The sequence below is a fragment of the Triticum urartu genome, chromosome 1, assembly GCF_003073215.2.
Source record: "Triticum urartu cultivar G1812 chromosome 1, Tu2.1, whole genome shotgun sequence".
Classification (NCBI taxonomy): Eukaryota; Viridiplantae; Streptophyta; class Magnoliopsida; order Poales; family Poaceae; genus Triticum; species Triticum urartu.
Genome location: NC_053022.1, coordinates 143,925,198 through 143,942,726, shown reverse-complemented (window position 1 = coordinate 143,942,726; position 17,529 = coordinate 143,925,198).

Here is a 17,529-nt window from a genome sequence, read left to right as displayed (position 1 = left end):
GAGGTGAAGGCACTGAGGGCCTGGTGAGGTGACGTGTGCGGGGTGTGTCGCAAGCCAGAGCTCGACCGTTCAGATTTGTCGGCGTTGCAGGGACGGACCCATGCACCAGCGTCGTGCCTGCATGGAGGCCCCAGGGGAGGCGATGACCGAGCAGGTGATGGCAGTTGGTAGGTTAAGCATGGAGAGCAGATCAACCTGGATAAATGCAGGAAGGTGCGTGCCACCAGGTCCGGCCCGAGCGGCTTGGGGATGATGCAGCCCGAGGGGCGCCCCCAACAAGGTAAGCTAAAGACATAAGCAAAAGGGATACATGCCGCAGGGACAGACCCACGCGGCCTGGAAATAATGCAGCCCGAGGGGCGCTCCCAGCTAAACGAGCTTGGAAGATGTCACCTGGTTCTATAGACGAAGTAGAGTTGGTGCAGCTGAAGGCGTGCGTTGAAGAAATGACTCCTCATGAGCCGCCAGAACCCTGAGCCTCGGGAGGCTCTGGGGGCTTGGGAGGTTCCCTGAAGACCGTCTCCATCTCCTCCAGAATGGTGTGGCGCTTGGCTTCCTGAGCTGCCAGGACACGTCGTATGTTGCGTTCATAGGCCGACGCCGTGCTCGGCAAGCCAAAGGGCATACGAACATAGCTGTGCGGCGGGCCCTCGCAGTGGCCCACACGCGAAGGCCAGAAACGCTCCTGAGACGCGGCCCTATTGAGCCATGGGATGTCGATGCAGACGCGCAGCCCAACACCCTCGCCAGGATGCGGAGCTACGCCCCGTGGGCGGCTGTCGCCGCACATGGCTCTTGCTTCTTGCAGTTCCTAGGTGATCTTGTTGATGAACTCTTGAGTGGTGGGCACTCCTTGCCCTGTGCTCTCCCGAGGGTCACGTGCCGCGAAGCACGCCTCCAAGTGGTGCCCAGGCGCCTCCCTCGTGAGGTTGGCAAGGTCTGAGGCCCTCCAGAAGAGAGCCCCCGAGCCCTGCCTGATGAGGGCGCCGGGTGCGCCTTCCTATGCGATGGAGGGAGGCGCCCCTGGAGCGGGCGCTGGTCCTGACGTGGCTCCTGCCGCGACGCCATCCTCCTGAGGTCCTGCATGGCGCGGCTGCTTCTTCTTGGGGACGGCCTGCAGAGGGCCTTCATTTCTGCTGTCGGGGTCGTCGATTCCTCCGGCTTGAAAGGCGCGCTCGAGGGAGCACACCGCGTCCCTCTCTTCACACGGGACCGTGATGATTCCCTCGCTTCCTGGCATCTTGAGAATGTTGTAGCCGTGATGAGTGACTGCCATGAACTTGGCCAAGACTGGATACCCGAGGATGGCGTTGTATGGCAGGCGGATGTGCGCGACGTCGAAGTCGATGAGCTCGGTGAGGTAGTTCTTGCGCTCCCTGGAGTTGACAGGCAGGTGGACCTGCCCTATCGGTGTGGTGGAGCCGTCGGTCACTCCTGAGAAAGGCTTGGTGGGCTGGAGCTGCTCATACGGCACTTGGAGGTTGTCGAATGTGTCGGCGGACCGGACATTGAGCCCTGCGCCGCCTTCGATAAGGGTCTTGGTGACCTGGACGTTGCTGATGACTGGGGAACATAGCATAGGGAGGGTGCCAGCGGTGGCTACGCACTTGAGCTGATCCACCAAGCTGAAAGTGATGGCGCATTGGGACCACCTGAGCGGGCGTGTGGCCTCGAGTTTGGGGAGCGCCGCGTTCACCTCGCGTGCGAACTGTTTGAAGATGCTGAGAGGCTGGGGCCTGGGCGCCGCCCAATATGCAGGCGACTGCACGCGGCTCCTGGAAGCCCACAACCCCCTCGTCCTGGTGGTGGTCGTCGTTCCTTCTTGGTGGCGGCAGCGGGGGAAGACCGGCGTTGCCCTGGGGGCGATCCTCATGAGGCGGGTCCCTCCAGGCGCCCTCGCGAGGTTGGTCCTGTCAGCGGTCCTCACGAGGCCGGTCGCGCCACTCCTGGCGCGGGCCACGGTCGTCCCAGCGTCCGCCTCCACGTCCTCCTTCGCGGCCGTAGCCCCGGTCGTTGCGCTCGGGGCGTCGACCGTAGCACCCTTCTCATATGTCTTTGAGCTCTTGACAGTCGCTGGTGTTGTGGGTGTTCAGGTTGTGGAAGGCGTAGAATGGTCGGCCATTCTTGGATGACTCCGGCGGATCTCTGCCTCACTTGATGTTGGGATCCGCTACGAGCACAGCTACCTCCTTGCGCTTCATGTCCTTGGCCTTGGCCTTCTTCTCCTCCGCGCCCACGGCTGGGAGCTCAAGGAGAGAGAGAGAGAGAGACGCCCCTCATCAGCTCTTGCGCACTTGGTCGCCAGGTTGAACAGCTCCTGAGATGTGCTGAGCTCCTCGTGGATGGCGAGCTCTTCCTTCATCTTGACGTCGCGGACGCCGTCGGAAAACGCGGAGATGATGGCCTCGTCCGTGACCTTGGGGATCTTGAGGCGGGTGTTGTTGAAGCACTGAATGTACTTCTGGAGGGTCTCACCTGGCTGCTGCCTGATGCAGCGTAGATCACCCGCGGCCGGAGGGCGGTCGTGAGTGCCCTGGAAGTTGGCTACGAAGCTGTCGCGCATCTCATCCCAGGAGGAGATCTAGCCGTGCTGCAAGTTTAGGAGCCAGGAGCAAGCTCCATCCTTGAGAGCCATGGGAAACCAGTTCACCATGACTTTTTCGTTGCTGTTGGCTGCTTCGATGCTCAGCTCATAGAGCTGCAGGACTCCGCGGGGTCTGCGGTGTCGTCGTAGCGAGGAGGCAGATCCGGCTTGAACTTGCCCGGCCAGGCGACGCTACGCAACTCGGGAGTGAAGGCGCGATAGCCAGCCATGGTAGTCGGGGCCCGCTTCAAAGGTGGAGCTTGGTCTTGACGAGGTCAACGCTGCACCACCGCAGGCGGAGCGCGGTCTTGGCGAGGTGGCGCGGGGAGCGCAGGTGCAGCTTCTCGTGGCCGCGGAATTTCATGGCAGCTTCTCTCTTCGCGCGCGGGCGCCGGGCGCGGTAGATCACGCCGCGGAGCCGCGCGCCTTGGTGGCAAGGCGACGTCTTGGGGCTGAGGTGGTGGAGGCACGCCATGAGCCCCGTCGCCCGCGGCTGGTTGAGGGGGAGGCAAGAGTGGGACGGCGCCGGAGAGCCCCCCTGCGGCGTGGACGAGCTCGGCGACGCGTTCGAGCCACTCCTCGTAGAGGTCATCGATGGGGTGGTAGCGCAGGAGCTCGTTCGCCATGAGGAGCGCGGCCCGTGCCTCCATGGGAGCGCGGTGCGCGTGAGACGAAGAACCGGCAGGGGTCAACGATGGAGTGGCGGTGCGGCCGGACGGCCGCACCGAAGGATGCAGCGAGGATGCATGCTGCTCGTTCCCCGCCGGGCCGGTGGCAGCGTTGGCGGCGGGGGACGGAAAACGGTGATGTGGCCCGCCGATGGGAGCCGTCTGAGCGACGCGGGCGGTGAGGGCAGCCCGACGCTCAGCTCGAGCACGGCGAGCGTCCGCCATGGAGACGACGGAGTGACGGAGCGACGAACTGATGGAAGGGAGGCTACGGCGCACCCCTACCTGGCGCGCCAAATGTCGGATGTGGGGTTCTGGCAAACCCTTAAGGTTAGAACACTGGGGTGTGTGCGAAGTCTTTCCCTCCTACCAATCTACACCCTAGCTCGCTAAGATCTCGCGGACGAACTCAATGAACTTGCAACGCAGAAGGACACAAGGTTTATACTAGTTAGGGCCACCGTTGTGCTATAATACCCTACTCCAGTGTGGTGGTGGTGGATTGCCTCTAGGGCTAATGATGAACAGCACAAGGGAAGAACAGCCTCCTGAGGTTGAGGTGTTCTTGAGCTCGGTGAGCTTGTGTGTGTAAGGATGGTCTGAATGATCCGTCCTCTTCTCGTCGTTCTCTCTTATGTCCCATGTCCCCCTTTCTATGGTGGCTAGCTCTACTTAAATAAGCCCTAGTCCTCTTCCCAAATATCGAACGGGAAGGGAGCCAACAATGGCGGGCTAATTTGAAGGGGGGCAGCTAGTACAAGCTATCCTGACAAAGGTGGTCTTCGCCTGCCAAAAGCTCTAGTGGTGACGCCGTCTTGGACTCCACGATGACCTCCGTCTTGCCATCCTCCTGGTCTTGGTCTTGTTGCACCAATATAGCAACCTTTGCCTCATGTATTGGTACTCTTCGCCTGTGCTGGCCTCCTTTGCACCAAAGAGGAAACAAGGACGCTGCGCACGCTGGCGCCCGCCTGGCGCCCACCTGGTGTCGTGCGTCATGGCTCACGTCACAAGGGCCTCGTGTGGTTTGCCCCGCCTTGATATCTCCGCTCCTCATGAGCCTTCCTAGCTAGGCCACTCCAGAGGAGGTCTTGCCTCGTCCGCCTCGCGAGGCTTGGACCCTCGCGAGGGTCTTGGATGCTTTGCTAGTGAAGATGGGCCATACGGCCTGCTGGCTCCACCACGCCGCGGGCTGCAGGCAGGCAAGTCTGGGGACCCCCGTTCCCAGGACGCCGACAGGGAGCGTGTGGGTTTCATTGCATCCATAATGGACCTCAATCCCTTGATGCCAATTTTGTTACCAATTGAATTGTTCTTTAATATTCTTCTAATGTGCGCATTCTTGTATTCATTATGATTACGTACAATATCTGAAAAGCATGAAAACATAAATAGTAGTGAGATTATCTTTGTAATGCAGAGGATATTGTAATATAATAGGGGCTCCCTGTAAACCATTTGTGTGCTGTCACTGGATTCTGATGAGAGAGCCCATGTGTGCTATAATATGGTGAGTAGATTAATATAATCTGGCACAACTACACAAAAATAGGCTCCTTATTGGGAGCTCCAGATGTAAGGATAGTTGGCACATGATAGGTTCATAATATACCGTATAGAAAGTTTATTGCCAAACCATGATAACAAGAGCGCACAGCCACTAGGCAGATTGTAGTGTAGATAATAGGGGTACACCATAACCACCATAAATAAATCGGGAAAGCAGAACTGGCTGGAAAATACAGGGTTTTGTCGCTACTAATATGTAGCCTATCGATCACCTACAGGCCAACTCTATTCATCTGAAGGCGCACAACTATTACTGTCGGTCTAGTCTATCAAAGACCACGCGGCTCCAACCATCTTCGGTATATTATGGCAGACCAACTCGAGGTGCGAAATCATGTATCAGAACCGGCCCAATAGAGTTGTCGACTGTAGATGTCCCTGCTCCCCTTCCTGACAAGGAACATACTGTACTTACTAAAGAGGAACATGTTAAACAATAGAAGGGGAAGCATATTATTGAGATTCCCCTTCTTTCTATACAATGTTGGTTGCCCACCCATGATCAATCAAAGTGCCCAAAGAAATGCCATTCCATGATGTCTCCCTATATGTGGCCACATGCATTTGGAAACTCAAGTGGGAGCATTAGCTAACCAATTAAATGTGTGTCTGTTAGCTAATGTCAGTATTATATCACATTCGTATTTGAAGAACTTTAGGACGTATGATTGGTGTGTTATTTAGCTTTAAAGGGTGGACAACTCCTAGTAAGATACAAAACACCTACACAGATTGTACTATAGATATAATGGGAAACCCCTAAGCATCAGGAGTAAAATCAGGAAAGTGGAACTTGCTGGAATATATGTGCTAGTATGGTACTAATAGAAAGGCTTTAGATACCAGCTCTCTACAACTGAAGTTGCAGTACTGTTATTATCAGACTAACTCTCAAAGGCGACACATACGACCGAATACGAAGAATTGAAAGTGTCCATGACAATCGACATGAAGACCAACATGAAGAGTTGAAAGCGTCCATGACAAGCAACTGAATAGACCTGTACACTGCAAATGTCCCTGCTCCTCTTCACTACAAAGAACATGTTGTACAACTATTATACTCCCTCTGTTCCTAAATACAAATTTTTGTAGAGATTCCACTATGGATCACATACGGATGTATATAGATACATTTTAGAGTGTAGATTCACCCAGTTTCCTCCATATGTAGTCCATGGAGGAATCTCTGCAAAGACTTATATTTAGGTACAGAGAGAGTACTTACAAAAGAAGAACATAAGAGGAGCATGCTAAAGAAGAGCAAGCAGATTTTGGATAATAAAAGGTTGGTTGGCCACACATGATGAACCAGAGCGCATAAAAAACGCAAGTCCCTATTGTCCCTTGATATGTGGCGCATGTGCTTTTGGAAAGTAGAGTAGGAACATTAGCTGACCAATTAAATGTTCTCTATTTTGGTACATGTCAGCATCATATAAGATTCGTATTTGAGCAACTAAGTTCAGAATTATGAGTGGCATGTTGTTTAGCTTGATGGGTTGAGGAGCACTGCTTGCACGTATGTCTCGAAGAACCTACGATAATGGTACTGAATATATGGGAATGTCTACATGCAAGTCGCCTAAGTTTCGCAATTTGGGTCAGTCGACCATTTCGGGCAGTTGGATGAAGATCCTACGTCTCCTAACCCTTCTTCTTCCTCGCCTCTTATTCTACCCCTAAAGACTAGCGCACGGGTCGCTGGCGGAACCGCTAGCCCTCGGCCTCCCCTGAACCGCCCACCACCTCCCGTCTTCCGCCGCCCCTAGCCATCCCTCCAGCTAACCCCACCCACCCCCCACTGTCGGGGGTTGGGTGTGACATATGCCAATGGATGGCTTATCATGGTGGGAGCCAGTAGAACGTCGCCGGTGCCCGGAAGCGGGATGAGGCATAGACACGTACACCGGCGAACTTTACCCAGGTTTAGGGCTCTCCTAGGAGATAACACCCCTAGTCCTGCTCTGCGGGGTCTCCGCATGATCACTAAGGCGCAAGTGAGTACAATGGTGCTCCTCGAGATGTATGCTAGAGGTGGGAGAAGGCAAGGCTTGCTCTCTCCTCCCCTCGGTATGAATCTAGTCCTAACAGGGTGGGAACCCTTTGCATGGGTGCCCTGGGGGGTTTATATATGCCTACCCCCCCAGGGGTACAATGGTAATCTGGACAGGTGTAGGGCCCGGCTGTCAGTCTCTCTGGTCGCCGGCTTCTCCACCGACTGCTGGGGCCCGCCGCCTGGTGGGCCCCGCTGGCTGGTCTAGTACGGAGCCGACAGGCCGCCTCCGCCGCTCGCGGGTCCTGCCGGCTATGGATTACTGTAGTCGTGTTGCTAATGACGCGTGCTCAGTCGGGGAGGCGTGGCTACAGTCCCGCCGCCTGGTGGGAGATCACTGTAGCCACTCTGCATCTTATCTGGTTAATGGTGCGTGGGCCCGTAAGGAAGGACCGGGCCGGCTACTGGGAGTCGACCTCCCTTAGGTCTGACTGTTGTGGCTCCCACTGTCTTCCGGGCTCCCGCTGACCGGTAGGGCCTGCCGTCCTTGGGCTGTACCGACAGGCGGTCGTGGGAGCAGGGCTTTGCCTGTCCGGAGTGACTTCAAGGGAGAAGTGGCAACAGTGCCGCGCCGGGCGGAGATCTCCGCTGGTACGAGGCACTGTGGCCACACCCGCCCCCGGATTTAGGGGGATGAGCTACACCATCGCCTCACCCTATCATGTTTTCTTTAATGGGAGTGCAGACTTTGAGGGCACCGTGGGCCGACTGCTGGGAGTTGGCCTCTCTCGAGGCCGCCTGCCAGGAGTCGGCCTGTCTTGGAGCCGCCTTCCTGAGCATGGCCGCCTTCTAGCAGTCGGCCGTTCAGTCAGCCGGCCACCGAAAGGTGGCGCTTCATCTGGACGCCTTGAGGGGCGCAGCAGGCCCGATGTCTTGAAAGGTTCCGGGACTCGGGTTAGGCTACCCGTGGCCCATTACTCCGACAGTAGTCCCCGTAGCTGGTGTGGCGCCACGGTTGATGTGCCAAGGAGCCTCAACAGTTTCCTCCTCCGGGTGCTACGAAAGAAACCTCGTCCGACTCCCGGGAAGCCGGTTGGTGGGAGTCGGATACGTCCAGTAGGATCTTCCTGGAATTTTGAATGCATCGGCGGGAACCAGGTGGCGTGCTGGCTAAGCCTCTCGATCAGCCGCCTGTCATGGGCACGCCACGTGGTGCAAGCCCGTCGGTCCAGCCTATGAGCCCACGCGTGCAATGGGACGCCTCAGCAGGCCGGGCCCACCACCACCGGGCCTCGGCACGCGAGCGGATCTGCTGTGGCCGAGGTGGGCGGTTTCGTTCGCCCGTGGAGTTACTGCGCGCAGTAATTTTGCGCGATAAAGGTGGGGACGCGGGGTCATGGGCACAGTTAATCCCATGATCCCACGCCCGCCCCCTCGGCTTCATAGCCCGCAGGCTATAAGTAGGGGAGGAGAGAGAGTGGCAGAGCACGCGCGCACCTCTACCCCGCCATTGCCTCCTTCTTCTTCCTTTCGCCGCAGCGGCCCCCGAGCTAAGCCGGAGTGCTACTGCAGTTCATCTCCGTCGAGCCCATTCGCCCAAGCCTCCTTGCTCCGCCCCACTCTCAGCTTCCTCACTGCGCCTTTCTTCGTCGATCTCTCCATGGCGCGCGAGCAAGGAGGAGACTGGGACGGATCCAATGTCAACGAGGATCACATAACCTTCCTCCGCGAGACGCGGCGTCTCCCCGGCGCAGACCTCGTGAAGGCGCGCGTGCCGCCGGAGGGAGAGCGCCGGGTGAGAGCGAGCAGGTCGTCTTCTGCTCGCACTTCATCCGGGGCTTCGGCTTGCCGACGAGCGACTTCCTTCGCTCATTCCTCGAGTTCTACCACCTCCAGCCTCATCACATCACGCCCAATACCGTGATGCTCCTGGCCGCCTTCGTCACGATGTGCGAAGGATACCTCCGCGTTCTCCCCACCATCGAGTTGTGGGGAGCCTTCTTCTACACCAAACTAGGCACCTCCGTCCGGGAGGTGGCTGCCCAGTGCAGTGCCTTCGTTGCTGTTTGCCGACCGCCGCCGCAAAACGTCTTCCCCATCATCATGCTGCCGCAGTCGGTCAAGATGTGGCAGCAATCCTACTTCTACGTGGAGAACGTAGACCCGGCGGCCGATTTCCTCAACCTGCCGGCTTACGAAGCCGGCCCGCCTGCCGAGCCCTGGGCTAGCTAGGGCTACAAACTGAAGCCGGTGTCGGCAGATGGCGCCGCCACCATCCAACGGCTCCAGGAGCTGATCAACACCGAAGGCCTCAGGGCGTCTAACTTACTGGTCACCTTTGTCGAGCGCCGGGTTCTCCCGCTCCAAAGCCGGACGCACCTGATCAGCCGGATGAGCGGGCACTGTGATCCGTGTCGGCTGAGCACCAAGGAGATGCCGACCGCCAAAGTCACGAACTTGGTGAACGAAATCTCCAACCTCGGGCTGGAGGGGTCTTGGAGTTTCGGCAAGCGGCCATATTCCCGCGCCGACCCGCCGCCTGCGGTAAGTTAGCCGATTCTCTCTTTGATACCTGCCCTAGTCTTGATTTTGATCTTGATCAGCCGGCCTCCCATTGTCTGAAACAGATCTATATGTCGAACACGACGGCCGCCCTTGTAGGGGCGGGTGGTGACTACCAGTCGGACCAGGCGATGAGCGACGTGGACGACCCCGACTTGGGGCGGCCGCCTTGGAGGACACCGCGATGGGCGGCATCTACAAGGCAGGCGGCTCTGAAGAAGTCGCCATCGAGACCTGGCCTGATGATGATGAAGATGAAGAAGATCCGCGCCCTGCACGAGGCCGTGGCAAGGCGGATGTGGGCCCCTCCGGCGAGCCGACTGCCCGAGGCGGCACGCGTAAGCGTAAGCAAGGCGCCGCCTTATTCGGCGGCATGCCCAAGAAGCCCAAGAATCCAAATGCCGTGACAAAGCGGAAGAAGGCTGCAGTGAAGGCGGCCAAGTACCAGAAGATCCCCAAGGCGCCCTCCTATGGTGTCGGCGTAAGTTTCTTTCCCTTGTGCTTTCCTTCTTATTGATTATTTCTGCACTTCCTTTGCTTTATTTTCTTGATTTTAGGGCTCCGCTCTCTCTCGAGAAGTCGGCCGCCGCCTCCATCGTGAGGTCGGCGGAGACCTCCACCACCACCCGGCGGATCGATCCGGCCGCCGACTTCCGAGAGGCGTCAGAGCGGAACGCGCGGGAGGCACATGAGGAGCAGGAAGCCGCCCTCCTGAAGAAGGCGGAAGCTGACAAGGCGGAGGCCACCACCTTGAAGAAGCTGGCGGAGGCCGAGGCCGCCGACGCGGCGAAGAAGCGGGCTGAAGAAGCCGCGCATTGCCAGTCGGCGATGTTTGTTGTCCCCCTAAACTCTGCGCCGCAGCCACCGGAGTTCATGGCACAATCTGGGGAAGCCGGATGTAATCGTGCCCCTGCCGCCTCCTTCTAAGGAGGCGCGAGACAAGCAGTTGGTTAACCCACCGGCACCACTAGTCGGAAACGAGATGGTGACGGGCCCGACTCCTGGGGTCCGCACACCCTTACGCCGCCGGCTCGCGAAGGCGGCCTCGGAGCCGCGCCCGCTGGAGGCCGGCACCGCAAGCTCCTCGATCCCAGACACCGAGGCGACCAGCGTTGCGCCCACTAGGTGGGTGCGGGGAGGCGGAACGGGCCCTCTGAACAAGGCGATTCTGGACGTTCAAGCCAAACTCCGCACCGAGCCCAACGCTCTCAAGCTCTGCAACAAGGCGTTCCTGGATTCGCGAGAGGCCATCCGGGTACACCTCTTGCTCCTTTGTTTTTAATTCTTGTACTTCTTCATGGGGGTGCGCTGGTGCACCCACTGGGTAGTCCCCGAGTTTTGGGCCGGCTGCTGAGCAGGCGGCTCGGAACTCTACTTAGCGAGCTCCGAGTGCTAATATATTTGCTGCAGGATTATCATAACCTCCGTGTGGCCGCCTTCAACTCCAGAGTCCAGGAGTTGGATCAACGTGCCGCCGACTTGTCGGAGAGCCGGAGTAAGTCTCCTTCTTTCTCTGCGGGGGCGCGCTGGCGCACCCGCGGGCTGTAGTCCCCGAGATTCGGGCCGACTGCTGAGCAGTCGGGCTGGATCTTCCTGGCAACTTCATCTTTCTTTGCTGACTGTTGTCGTCTCTTTATTTTTCTAATTTTTGCAGAGTCCAACGCCACTCTTCAACAGCCTGGGCGAAGCCAACGCCATGCTTCATGCCAAGGAGGTGGACTGCAGCAAGCTGGCTGAAGAGCGCGAACGCTTGTCGCGCAACTGACAGAACAGAAGGAGCTCCTCAGGCCCAGGAGGAGACGGAGGACAAGGAGACCGGACTCCTTGCTGAGTTTGTGATTGAGCGCTCCGCCTGGACCGACAAGGAGGCGATATTGACCTCTGGCTTTCACACGGTCGAGGACATAGTCGATGGTGAGCTTCCCTCTTTTTCCTTCTTTGAGCTTCCGGCTGTTGGTTGAGCCGGCTTCTCGTCTTTACCTTTGGCTTTTTGCTTTCTGTCTTGGCAGACTTCTTCCCTGGTCACTCGGATGCCGCCAACCAGGCCATTGAAGTTGATCGCGAAGGAAGGATGGCGGACGGTGCACAGATCGCCGCCAACGCCCCCCGAACCCTTAACGAGCAGATCCTGAGCATCGAGGCCCGTCTTCGGCTGGCTCACCGGATGTTGCGCCGGCTTCAGCGTGTCGACGCCCAGGCGATCTCCGCCATGTGGCCTGACATGCCGGCACCGCGCACACCCAGTCGGACTGCTGACTGGCTGGAGGTGGCAGCCAGCCGTCTTAAGGCCTGGAAGGGCTCCTCGGCATGGGCTGGAGCGCACCGGGCCTTGGAGTTCGTCAAGGCATGGTACCCTGGGCTGAGTCTAGCCCAGCTAGCCATGTTCCGACTGGAGGCTCGGGAGGAATTGGCGGTCGTGGAAGATGAACTCTTCAAGCGTGCGGCGTCAATCTCCAAGTACACCGACACCAGCATCTTCGTCCCGGAGCGGGTTGAGGACGGCACCGAGGCGCCGTCGGAATGGTTCGGGCTGAACCCGGAAGACGGTGAGGACTCGGCGGAGGTGATCGACTCCAGCGGAGAGGAAGAGGGCGAGGCGGAGGAGGAAGGCGAAGAGGAGGCGCCAGAGGTCGGAGTGGGCGGCCAGCCCCAGCTCGACCGTGCCTCAAGCAATGAGCCACGCCCAACCGGGCTAGCTACCACCGGAGGCGACCAAGCGGAGACTGACCAGCCGACCGCTCCACCAACCGGTGCCGCCGATTCCTCCGATCCACCGAACCCTTCTGTTGCTTCCTAGGCCGCCAGTTTATCTTTTGTTTTACCTGTCTATCAGTCTCGACGAATTTGTTAATTTGCACAATTCCACCCGCGGGGTGTACCTTAAACTTGTGTTTGAAGATCGGCCAAGGGCCTTTGTTATGTAAATATTTTTCCAAGTTCTATCTTTTCTTGCTTGCTGCTCTTTGGCTTTTTCCTTTGCCGCCTTCCCTTGGTTGCCGTCTTGCCAGCCGAACAGCCGCTCTACGGACTGTGGCTGGGTCAAGTACTTAGCTCCTTCTGGGAAGGCAAGTACTTAGCCGTTTTTAGAACATTCTAGCAAGTTAAGTAGAAGCCGGCAGGACGGCTGTTCGGCAACCGGTTGGTGAGGCGAGAAGCCGGCTTGGACTATGCACGTGCTTTGAGTCCTTAGCCATTTTTCATGTGGACACTCTTTCTGCCTTGCTCCTTCCCACCAGACAGTTGCTCTGTGAGCTGCGGCTTCTGGCAGGAGACGGCTTAAGTGCCACACATTACTTGTCTGGCTACAGGAAGCACTTCATAGTACAAGGCAGCAAGTCCCCGGGCCAACTAGTCGGACCCGGTGCCGAGCGGCATAAAGAAAATGACATACGCATAGGCATAATTCTTACCATATAGATGAAAGAGGGCAGTCCCCAAGCTCTTCTTGGGGGACCCGGAGTCTTCGTACTTTAATACAAAAAGTAGCGTGGTACATACTGCATAAACTGTAAAATCTTCGAAGGAGATTTGCATTCCATGACCGCTCCATCTCCTTGCCGGAATCGTCCGTCTTGCGTGCTCGAGGCTTCTGAGCGTCGATCAGGTAGTAGGAGTCGTTGCCCAACACTTTGCTAATGATGAAGGGGCCGTCCCAAGGCGCTGAGAGCTTGTGCTGGCCAGCTGTTCGCTGGATCAGCTGGAGCACAAGGTCTCCTTCTTGGAAAGATCTCGGCTTGACCTTCCGGTTGTTGTATCGGTGCAGGCTTTGCTGGTAGATGCTGGACCGGCTGAGTGCCAACAGCCGGCCCTCTTCCAGCAGATCGACGCCGTCTTGACGAGCTTCTTCCGCCTCCCCCTCGGTGTACATGGTGACTCGAGGGGAGTCGAATTCTATGTCCGTTGGGATGATGGCTTCAGCACTGTAGACGAGGAAGAAAGGCGTGAAGCCGGTTGACTTGTTCGGAGTTGTGCGTAGACTCCAGAGGACGGCCGGCAGCTCGTCGAGCCAGCAGCCGGCCGACCGTACCAAAGGCTTGACCAGTTGGGGCTTGATGCTAGAGAAAATAAGGCCATTTGCTCGCTCCACCTAGTCATTTGACTGCGGATGAGCAATGGATGCTAGGTCCAGTCGGATGCCCTGCGTCGTGCAGAAACGGGCCAAGGCACCTTTCACGAAGTTCGCGCCATTGTCAATGATGATGCTATGTGGTATGCCGTACCGGACGGTGATGTCGGAGATGAAAGTCACAGCAGTCGAACCATTCAACTTATTGATTGGTTTTGCTTCTATCCACTTGGTGAACTTGTCCACCGCGACAAGCAAATGATTCAAGCCACCTCTTGCCATCTTGAATGGTCCCACCATATCCAGGCCCCAGACGACAAAGGGCCAGGCTATGGGAATAGTCTTGAGTGAAGAAGCCGGCTGATGAGGCTTTGAACTAAACTTCTGGCACCCTTTGCATTTCTAGACCAAGCTCTTGGCGTCTTCCAGGGGCAGTTGGCAGAAAAAACCATGGCGGAAAGCCTTGGCGACAAGTGCTCTTGAAGCCGCATGGTGGCCGCATTCGCCTTGATGGATGTCTTTGAGGATTGCTTGGCCTTGCTCCGGCTCGACGCAGCGCTGGTAGACACCGGTGACACTGCTCCTCACAAGCTCTCTGTTGACTATGGTGTAAGCTGCTGCCCGGTGTTGCACTTGCCTAGCCGAGATCTCATCAGTCGGAAACTCTTTTGTTTACCAGGAAGTTGAGGATGGGCTGGGCCCAGGAAGGTGCTGCGATTTCTTCGACTGTCAGGACTGCAACTTGGACGAGGGCGGTTGGGCCGGAGGCGGCGGGTTGGAGTCGGTTGCCGCTTGCTGGGTCGATGAAGTCTCCGGGCCGACTGCCGCAGTCCCCGGGCTGGCCGCTGCAGTCCACGGGCCGGGCTCTGAAGTCCCTGGGCCGAGTGTGACTGTCGTGGCCCCCGGGCCGCCTACAAGAATTCCCGTGCCGACTGCTAGAGCTCTCAAGTCAGATTTGACTGCTTCACGAGGAGACGGCACAAAGATAGAATCCGACGCTGGCGATGGCTTGACAGACGGCTTGAGGAGGTGTTGTAGGGCGACGCTGGTTGGTATTACTTGACGGGTGGAGTCGATTCGCGCCAACGCGTCTACTTGCTCATTGTCGTTTCTTGGCACATGAAGAAACTCACACCCATCAAAATATCTGCTGAGTTGCTGTACGAGGAAACGATAGCTCGCCATGTTTCCATCCTTGGCGTCCTAGTCGCCTGATGACTGCTGGACCACCAAGTCAGAGTCACCATAGCACAGGATCCGGCGAATGCCGAGTTCTTTGGCAAGCCGGAGCCCGTGAATGAGTGCCTCATATTCAGCGACATTGTTGGAAGCGGCAAAATGGATTTGGAGCACATATCTGAGCTTGTCGCCTTTGGGAGAGGTGAGGACGATGCCGGCTCCCAAACCGGTGCGCATCTTGGAACCATCAAAGTGCATCCGCCAATGGGTGGAGTCCGGCGCCGGTGGCAGGTACTGGGTCTCGGCCCAGTTGACGAGGAAGTCGTCCAGCGCCTGTGACTTGATGGTAGTAGATGGTGTAGGTGGCCAAATCTATGGCCCATTTGGCCACTCGGCCAGAGGCATCTCGGCTTCCAATGATCTCGGCGAGCGGAGCAGTGCAGATAACAGTGATTGGGTGCTCTTGAAAGTACGGCTTCAATTTTTTGGCCGCAAAGTGCATGCCGTAGCACATCTTCTGATAGCGGGGGTAGTTTTGCTTGGAGGCTGACAGCACTTCACTTAGGTAATATACCGGTCTCTGGACTGGTAGCGCATTTCCTTCCTCCTTGCGTTCTACCACTATAACTGTGCTGACCACTCGGCTGGTGGCGGCGATGTAGAGGAGCATGGGCTCCTTAAGAGTCGGAGCCCCCAGGATAGGCGGAGTAGTCAACATCTTCTTGAGCTGGAGAAAAGCTTCATCCGCCTTGTCATTCCATTCGAAAAAGTTGGTCTTCTTCATGAGCTGGTATAGGGGAAGAGCCTTCTCTCCCAGCCGACTGATGAAACGGCTGATGGACGCCAAACAGCCGGTGAACTTCTGCACATCCAGCAGTCGGGTGGGTACTCCCATCCTCTCGATGGCCTTGATCTTCATAGGGTTGCATCCTATGCCGCGCTCTCAGACCAGGAATCCAAGAAGCTGGCCGGCTGGTACTCCGAAGACGTATTTCTCTGGGTTGATCTTGATTTGAAATCGGCGTAGGTTCTCAAAGGTCTCTTTGAGGTCTTCTAGCAGCGTTCCACGCTTCTCCATCTTCACCACGACATCGTCCACGTAAACATGGGCGTTTCTGCCGAGTTGTTTGAGGAGGCACTTCTACATGCAACGTTGAAACGTGGCGCCGGCATTCCTTAAGCCGAACGTCATGGTTAAGTAGCAGAAGGCTCCAAATGGCGTGATGAAGGCGGTCTTCAGTCGGTCGGCCGGGTTCAACTTGATTTGGTGATACCCTGAGTATGCATCCAAGAAACTCAGCAGCTCGCATCCGGCTGTGGAGTCTATCACTTGGTCAATTATCGGCAAAGCAAACAGGTCTTTGGGGCAGGCTTTGTTGAGGCTGGTGTAATCAATACACATGCGCCATTGCTTGTTTTTCTTCAGCACAAGGACTGGGTTGGCCAGCCACTCTAGAAAGAACACTTCCATGGTGAAGCCGGCTGCCAGCAACCAGGTTATCTCTTCTCCGACGACTCTTCTCTTCTCCTTTGACAGGCGGCGCAAGGGCTTCCTGACTGGCTTGGCGTCAGACCGAACATGTAACTTGTGCTCGGCGAAATCCGTCGGAACACCCGGCATGTCTTTAGGAGACCATTCAAAGATGTCCCGATTCTCATGGAGGAAAATCAACGAGCTCGCCTTCCTGTTTGTTGTCGAGGTTTGCACCTATGACAGTGTACTTCTCCGGGTGCTCCGGGTCCAAGGGTATCTTCTTTGTCTCCTTGGCCGGCTTGAACGAGCCCTCGGCTTCCGACTGCTTGCAGTGGGGTGGCATGTCCGGCTGCTTGCCTGCCATTGCCACAACTCAGTCAAGGATCCGCTTCTCGGCCGCGATCAAGAGGGACTCGGCCAACCGACTGCTCTCAGCCACACAGGCGGACGACTTCTTGTAGTCCCCGGCTATGGTCAGAATTCCCTTAGAACTCGGCATCTTCATTTTGAGGTAAGCGTAGTGGGGGACCGCTATGAACTTGGCCAGTGTAGGTCGGCCAAGAAGGGCATGGTATGGGCTCTCGAGGTCCACCACCTCGAACCAGACTGGCTCTCGTCGGAAGTGATCCTTGTCTCCAAAGAGGATGTCTATCTGGATCCTGCCAATTGGTGAGCAGGGAAGGCCAGGAACTATGCCATGGAATACAGTCCAACTGAGCTGAAGCTGTCTTTGTTTGATTCCTAACTTCTCCATGGTATCTTTGTACAGAATGTTGATGCTGCTGCCGCCATCTATCAGAACTCGGGAAAACCGAGCAGCTCGCCTATCAGTGGCAAAGGTGTCATCCAGAACCAGGGCGAAGGAACCGAGATTGGGCATCACCTCTGGGCGGTCGGCTCTGCTCCAGTTGATGGGCTTCTCGGACCAATGCATGAATTCGAGGGTCTCCGATGCTACTGCATTCACTTCTTGCTGTCGTTGTCATCTGACGTGCCTATTGTTGGCCACGCTGGTGAACATGACATAAGATCCGTGCTCTTCAGGGTATTCTTCTTGTATGGCTCCAACTGGTCGAATGGCCGGCTGCTGGGGGGAGGGGGCGGCTGCCCAGGAGGCGGAGGAGGCTGAAGGCCGTCTCCCTTGGCGATCTTGTTGAGCCAATGGCATTTCTGAGTGGTATGGTTGGATGGCTTCGCACCACTATGGAATTTACAGGGTGCGTCAAGAGTCTGCTCATATGAGAAAGCCAGTAGCCAACTAGGTTTGCCGCCCTTCAGGCGTTTGGACGGAGGCTGCCCATCCGGTTGCTGGTCTTCCACTGTCGCCACCTAGCGGCTTGTGGAAGCCGGCTGCATGGCCTTGCGCTTGTTGTCGCTTGGTTGCTAGCACCGACTAGTGTAGCCAGCCGGGGTTCGAGGAGCTTGAGGGGC